The sequence below is a fragment of the Benincasa hispida genome, chromosome 4, assembly GCF_027475165.1.
Source record: "Benincasa hispida cultivar pf3 chromosome 4, pf3_genome.v1.1, whole genome shotgun sequence".
NCBI classification, from domain to species: Eukaryota; Viridiplantae; Streptophyta; class Magnoliopsida; order Cucurbitales; family Cucurbitaceae; genus Benincasa; species Benincasa hispida.
Window position 1 is genome coordinate 6,667,628 of NC_143481.1, and position 8,358 is coordinate 6,675,985.

Genomic DNA, 8,358 nt, shown 5'->3' on the forward strand with positions numbered 1-8,358 from the left:
CGCTACTCTGGTCAACCTTCAACAAAAATGTCTTCATCATATGACAGCCAAAACCAATCACTGAGCTATGGAGGCGTGTCGCCGGTAAGTTCCTTTTTATCTTCTTCTGCTTCAATTTCACCCCCTTCAAACCCTCATCGAACCTAAAAAATTCCCTTTCCGAGCAAACCTTCACACGGTGGACCTTCTTCCATATCCCAACGACCATCTTGGTGGAAACCTATCGAAACCACCATAAATCCAAAATCCTCTAAAACCCACCAAAAACTCAAAACCGTCGCCAAACCTAAGCCCAAAACTCCCACCAAACCGAGGTGGCAGCGCCCTTCTACCTCAGCAGCTGTCGAAAAGCCCTACACACAACCCGCTCCACCACCGTTTATTTCGAATATTACGCTGGTGGGTGTGACGTATGACCCTATTCCCACCCATCTCCACACCGTACCCTCGCCCGCCGTGCGTCCACTTCCCCCCTTATCCATCCAACCCTTAGCCACCATTTACCCCATTGAAGCAGAAGGAGCTAGCCAACCCCTTCAGCCGCCTTCACCCATTATCATTTCATCTCCTGGGTCGCCGCATACTCCATCCGGCACCCTACCAATCACTTATTCAGGACCAGCTCTGATAGTCCTGCGTCAGAGCAAAATGGCGCGGAACTTGCGGAATTGGCTCGAAGAGACGAGCAAGAAGATTTTAGAGAAATTTTGGCAAGTTTGAATCAGGGCCAAGTCGAAGAGGAACAAGTGATACGTCCTGACCCAACCGACGCATCACTTGAAATTGATAAAGCAGAGTGTTATGCGATGATGCTTGAAGTAAAGTTGGAAGAAAAAGAAGAGAGAGAAAGGGAAGTTGGCCTGGACGCATTGTAACCTCGCCAATCTGACGCAGATGAAGGGCCATCGAAAGGAAATTAATTTTGGTGGATGAAGAAGAACAGTTCGTATCTGGTCCTAAGGGTATGACACATGAGAGTTGTTCAAGGTCTAGAGTGTTGGAAAAGGAATTGGAGCGGTACCAGCCTGCACGACAGGGGCGAAGGAAGTCTGCCCTCCAAAAAGAGTTGAAAAATTAATTCAGGGAGCTGGTGTGGGAAGCCAAAGCACACGAGGCGAGCAAACACAAGGTAACTGCCGTGTTACATGAAGGAAGCGCCAATTTCGTGACATCCTTGCCGAGAAGGGCTTCTTCCTCGAACACAACCCATTGCCGCCATATATAATCGAAACTGTGGACCCAATGGGCTGGGGTCAACTATGCGTTGGGCACACGAGGATTTGGCCCAATCTTGTACGCCAATTTTATAGCAGTGAGTTTGATATGGAGAAAAATACGGCATTCGTTAATGGTGTTTTGGTGCACTTCTCAGCCGACAAAATTAATGCAGTGTTCAATATTGCAAACAACCTGGACGTAGAGGGAAACCACATCTTGGAACATTCAACTCCAAGCTAGATAGAAGATGCGTTAAGAATAGTAGCCAAACCTGGAAGCACATGGTAGACATCAAGAAGTGGAGTAATGATCTTAGCTTCCAGGAATCTGAAACCAGATGCAAACTTATGGTATTACTTGATTAAGAAAAGGATCATGCCTACAATGCATGATTAAACATTATCAAGAGAACGCATTCTGGCCACTTACTGTATCATGCAGCGCATTCCTCTAAACGTAGGGAGGATAATCATGGACTAGATCAAAGCCATTAAAACAAAACCACGGGGACAACTTTACTTTCCTTGGCTGATCTATGCGCTGTGTGAACGTGGGGGCATCCCTCTGGGGGATGATCATGAGGAAATCGATGGTCTGATGGATATCAAGTTAATCAGGCGTCTACTTCGTGTTCGCCACACCAGCCTACCCTACCTCGCAAGGACGCGACAGCAAGACCTCGACCCTCCCAACGCGCCCCCCAAAAGAAGACGTGTCCGGGTAATTGAACACAGTGATGAGGCTTCAGAGAATGAAGATTACGAAGCAGAGCATGCGTTTACTGATGAAGAAGCGCGACCAGATTTAAACATCCCTCTCCCAAACTCACCTTTGGCCTCGTAAGAAGGGATTCTTGATCCAACGCAGCACGAGACTACCAGTTTAGATCAAGAAATCCCTAGTCCCCTTTATTCTCCCTTACCAGCTCCAATTCCAAGTTTTGTACCTCCTCTAATTATTTTTGAACCAACTGGGTTAGGGTCAAGCAACACAGGAAATCTTGAAGACCCAGTTGAAAGAACCGAAGAGCCAACATCGCCATAACCACGCATTGATCTTGACGAGTTGAAAACTTTCATTAGCGATCAACTCAGACCACTAGCTGCATCCATTGAAACACTTCAACAGTAAAATAGGGTTCTAAGGGATTACATGCGGCAGAAATCAAGAAGAATGCAGGACCAATTCGTCTATACAACGCAGTATATTAATCAGGTCCTGGTTGAAATGTTTTCCTTGCCACTGCTACCTGCCCACCTAAGAAACCCTCTGCGCTTCATGGATGAAGACCCTGCAGAAGAACGCAGGGATGACGCGCCAGCACAATAAGTTTGGGGGTGTTGGTTACTTTGTTCTTTGTTTCTTTTGATCTTTTGTATTTGTTTGTTATGTTTGTTTATTCCATTATTGAGTTATCTAATGAAATGAATGAAATTTCTATCATTTTTCATCATTGCGTTTGTCCTTAACATACCTTTTTTTTTTGTTCTTTAGCTATTTTTCTCGTCTTGTGCGTTGTTTTACCTCAATGATATTAGTAATATGAAATTTATAAGTACAGAGTAGGCGTTAGGAAAATCAACAAAGCCTGAACTTTTCTAAAATGTCTATATGTTTTCTTTCTAACGCATACAAGCTCTAAATAAAAACTCCTTTCCAAATTCTCAAAGCCTTTTCGAAATTTTGTTTCTCTTTTAGTAATGAGGATTTAGTTGATCTCCAAACTCTTGTGCGTTGTTTTACCTCAATGATATTAGATGCATTCATCGAGTACATCAAAAAGAAAGGAAACAAAAAAAAAAAAAGATATTAAATGCAACTCCTCTGTCAATACTCTAAAAGAAAACCTCAAATTGGCATGTGTTGAAAATTGGAACAGGCACTTAATCGTAGTTGGATGCTCGCATGACACTTGTGGGGGTAAGCAAAACGAAGTTAAGTCTCTAATATGAGTTTAGTTGGATGCTTGCATTGAAAATTGGACCAATGCGTCCCAAAATTCCTCTATCTAGTTTAAAGAAGTTGTATCTTGAAATACATGCATACTAGATATGAGTTTAGTTGTGAAAGGTTCTCACCCGTAGTTGGATGCTCACATGACACCCGTGGGGGCAAGCCAAAACAAAAGTGGGACACCTGGAACAACACATGGGTAACCCAAAATTCATATTTTTTCTTTTAACCAGCATCTATTTTTTTTTTTTTAAAAAAAAAGGAAAAGCATCTAATGCATTGCTGATTTAGAAAAAAACGAGAATGTTTTGAGAAACGAAAGGAGTTGTTGACAAAGGCTTGCTGCACCTGAAATAAAACATTCTTCCTTTTAGAAGAGAATCAACCTGCTTACATTTTCCAAACTCCAGTCTCAAGCTTATAAGTGGATATGATGAGAGGTGAACTCTGCACGTTAAAGACAATGGAGATAACAAAAAATTAATTGTGGAATGCTCGATGACAAGTATTGTTCAAATTTGGGGGTGTGATAACTTGTAGAAATACAAGTTATTGTGGCTCAAAAGTTGGAACAATTAGGGTCTTAAATGATAAAATCTCATCATTTTTAGAGAAAACGCATGGAATTACTCGAACACTATCAAACTCATGCAAAAGAATGTTTATTGCTAAAATACTGCGACACTAACGCATGATATTGCAGGATCTTGATAACGGGTAGAAATGCACGTTATTATAGTGCTAAGTTATTAAACAATGAAGGTTTCCGTTGATAAAATATATATAATTGCATCAAAAAAGCATTAAGTTCATAATATTGCGGTCACAGGCGTCCACCGCAAGAAAGCAATTCACTTATGTATTTTTGTCAGAATATGTGTTGACGCAATGTAGAAAATGCGATCACAAGAAATCAACGGTCAAACGCAGCGTTACCGCAAAGCTTTGCGGTGATTTGTGCTCGCAATTATCTACTCAAGAAGGATTGCTACATAGAGCCGACGCAACTTGGTGGGCGCATTTGGGTGAAAAGCATAATAAATCACGATGGGACAGAAAGCTGATGACGGTCAATTCCGAATTAAGTTGACAAGCCACTAACGAACTACTGTACACTCAACTTTTCGGTGACAAATATTCAGAGCATCAGACAGAGAATTAATGCCATCCTATCAGTGCAATCATAAGAGAGAAGCAGCCTTTCACCTTGAAGCTCTATAAATACTGAAGGCAACCTTCAGTGAAGGAGTTCGGATAGTTAGATAATTTTCCCTTAGATAGAAGTAATTTTTCTTTTACTTCAAAGGCAAAGCAAGAGAAGGAAAGAGATGCCGGAAGATCACTCTGGTCAGCTCGAGAGAGAATCCAGAGGCGTGGAAAAGCGAAGAGAGGGCCGACTCTCACGAAAGCGAGATTATCTTTGGAACAGAGTAGAGAAGAACAGTGTAAAAAGCCTTGAGAAGGAAGAGATTGCTACCGGGCTCTTTATTCTCATTTCAGATTGTTGTTTTGTATTCAACTCTATATCTATAAAATGGAACTTGCTTATCTACATCTGTTCACTCTCTTAAAAGCACGCATGAGTAGCTAAATCCATTGAATGGGTTGAGAAGAACTAAGCAAACAGGAACTAGGATCTTTATCGCATGCGATTGTCTTGACTTATGTTGCACCCAACATCTCTTTAGAGCTACTCGAGAGAGAGTCTAAAGAAAGAACCTAAGACTTGAGAGAGCTAGGTTAGAATCTAGACTCGAGAGAGCAAGAATAGATCCGCATAAGCAAGAGATAGGGACTTAGAGATAAGCTTTGTTTGCAAACATGCATCACATGCACCCTAGAGATAGGTTATGATATTATACGGTCGCCTTGTTTGTGTGTGTGCCATTTGTCATTGCATAAATAAGAATAAAGGCTTATGTGTAGGTCCTATAGACTTATCGTATATATCACGTGCGTTCTAGAACTAGAGGCCATAGCATTAGCATTTGCGTTCTAGAACTATAGACTTATCGCATAAATCCTTTCTCAACCCATTCCCCACATATTCATCGCATCTTCCGTATTATCAACTCTTGTACTAACTTCACCGCATACATTTATTTTATTACCGCAAACAAAAACCTAAAAATAAATCTTGATTTATTGGTTACCGCAAAGTCTTCTTAAAAATTATCACCGCATACCGTTTTCCCAAGTCCCTGAGTTTGACCCTGGACTTACCAGGAAACTCAACGGAATTTATACTTGGACTCTTGTGAGAAAACTTGTTGCTCAACGCATTTCCATCACCGCAATTCATTTCATAATTTCACCTCATAAAATAACGCATCAAATCTCAACAAATATTCTAAGTGTCGCAGGCAAAGTCTAACGCATGGGACATGCGTCGGAGGGATTCAACGCAAGGAAGATTCATTGATTTAGGCTGTTTGTGTCAAATCACCATTTGCAAGCATGGGCATTTGCAGCGGGCAGTGTCTGAAAAGCATTTGAGTGTCAGGCAGCCAAACAGGGTATGGAATTTAATTCTGCCCATCATCAAGTTGGAGAAGACCAACGCCTATAAATAGAAGAATCCCACTAGATGAACGAATCTTTTTAGCTTATTACATAATTTTGAAACTTTGAGACTTTAGAGCTGTGGTATGGTGACGAGAAGAACAAGAAGGAAGAGAACCACCACTATCGCCGATCAAGGAGCGGAGAAAGCTGAGCTCGAGAGAGAACTTTCTTCCAATTCTTACACAAGTGGTTGTACACAAACTAGAATTGAGCTAAAGAGGACAATAGATTAAGTCCTTTCATTTCGTCTTACTTATCATTATCATCATGTCATTTGATTAAGCGTTGGTTTTGTAATGACAATCAATTTCTTTATAAATTCACATATTTGATCTATCATACTTTGCCACTGTTTATTTCTTGTTTTATGTTGGATGCATCAATAACTTCATGCAAAATTCCATTTCGAAATGCTTCAATCAACTAAATCAATTGGTAAAAGCAGCTTTAGCTTAAATTATTCGAGAGAATAAGTAAGCCAACATTAAGTTAGAAACGCTTAGTACATTTAGAGATCGACGCCTATAAATAGAAGAAATCCCACCAGATGAACGAATCTTTTTAGCTCATTGCCTAATTTTGAAACTTCGAGTCTTTAGAGCTGTGCTGTGGTGAGGAGAAGAACAAGAGGGAAGAGAACCAGCACCATCGCCGATCAAGGAGATGAAAAAGCTGAGCTCGAAGAGAAATTTCTTCCAATTATTCCACAAGTGGTTGTACACAAACTAGAATTGAGCCAAAGAGGACAAGAGATTGTACTCTGCAGCTTGACTCCTTTCATTTCATCTTACTTATCGTTGTCATCATCTCATTTGATTAAGTGTTGGTTTTTTAAAGATAATCAGGGTTTTGTAAAGACAATCAGTTTCTTTATAAATTCACATATTTGATCTATCATACTTTGCCACTGTTTATTTCTTGTTTTATGTTGGATGCATCTATAACTTCATGCAAAATTCTATTTCGAAACGCTTAAACCAACTAAATCAATTAGTAAAAGCAGCTTTAGCTTAAATTATTCGAGAGAATAAGTAAGCCACCATTAAGTTAGAAACGCTTAGTACATCTAGAGATAGATGCACTGGTGTTTTATTGATCATGTGACTGACGCATACATCCTTGAGATAGGTATTATATGACATCCGCATTGAGAAATGCCGAATAGAAGTCTAACGTATAAACAGAGATAAGCAAGTCATCTCATATGCATCATATTCTTGTTTGTATACATCTAACTTAGATTGATGCATATCACTTGAATCAAACTCCATTTTCACACGACCCCTTATTCCCTACTTGACTATTTACTCGAACCCGATCCACTCTTATGTCTCCACATAAAGTTGAAGTACTCATACAATAGTCATGGGTCTTAGTTTATTGGATTTAGACTTTCATACAATTTATGAGATCAGTAACAAGTATATTGATTATAGAAGATGTTTATTATTTTACAAACTGCGAGTTTTTAGGACATAAAACCCAACACTTTGTACCTTGACAGGGGACAAGTCGCGTCGAGTAGTCGACGTTAAAAATTTTCCCTTCCTGGAGGGATCCAGGTGATAAAATTTACTGCTTTCCTTTACTGCTTTCTAGTTTAACTTCTTGTTTTTCTTTTGTAGGATCTTTCCCTCTACCCTAAAGAAGAAGAATATCAATTTGAGGGAGCGTTCTTACCACCATCCCGTGTGCAAAAACGTCATCAAGGGAAATTTTCTGTTCCCTTGGCTCTTTTATTTTGTTGGGCTTAGATTAGAGATATATTGGGGACAATGTATCATTTTAAGTTAGGGGTGGGATATGTTGTGATTGTTGGGGTCCTTGAGCACTGTGCTCGGACAATGTTTGTGTACTTGAATTGCTTGCTTTCTCTCTTGCTTGGTTTGTTATGATGAAGTAGTTGATGACACACCCTTTTTGTGATTAGGTTTGCATGAAACTATGTTTAAAGAGCATGATCATGATTTTTAGCCCGTTTTAAAAAAAAATTCTTACCTCTCATGCATCTTTAAGTCCCTTGTCCAACAAAGTTAGTTCTTGCGTGTTTAGGATCGTATTATTGGGCTTATATTTTTGTTGTCACCCAAAAGGCCTAGGTGATACGTGTTAAGTGACTGAAAGCTCAACCTAGTAATGCATACCTAAGTTTTTGCCAAACTCTTGTTATGTATTGTAAAAGCCAAGTGTAGAGTAAAGTAAAGGCAAGTGTGTATGTTATTTTTGAAGGGGATTACTCATCTTTCTTGGGTTATGATTAACATGGGCCAACTATGACACCCGTAGTTTCCCTCTAAGCTAAAGTACCCCAAGGAATGAGTAAGCTTCGTCACCTTGTTAGGAGACATTGCTCGTAGTTGGATGACTTGCATGACACCCGTGTGGGCAAGCCAAAACGAAGGTGATGTGTCAAGATAAGGTTTACTATTTTATGTAAAATATAAAAAAGAGAGAGAGACAGAGAGAAAGAGTAAAAAAATGGAAAATAAAATAAAAGTTTAGTTGCCTTAAGTGTGTCATTGCAAAGTTGAGCCTAGGAAGCTTGACTGTTGAACCTTCGAGCCAGTGTAGGGGGATAACGAATTGAGGGCCCTATAAAACCATTCATGGCTTTTCAGCTTA

General features: G+C 39.9%; 1 long non-coding RNA gene across 2 annotated transcripts in view; it reads left to right on the forward strand.

Moving 5' to 3' along the window:
- LOC150036431 (uncharacterized) overlaps positions 1-7,703 on the forward strand; it is a 33,853-nt gene extending 26,150 nt beyond the window's left edge. For both annotated transcript variants that reach the window (XR_016529028.1, XR_016529034.1), the window contains exon 3: positions 7,362-7,703. This is a non-coding gene — a long non-coding RNA (uncharacterized LOC150036431). The remainder of the gene's footprint in view (positions 1-7,361) is intronic.
- Positions 7,704-8,358: the final 655 nt, after the last annotated feature.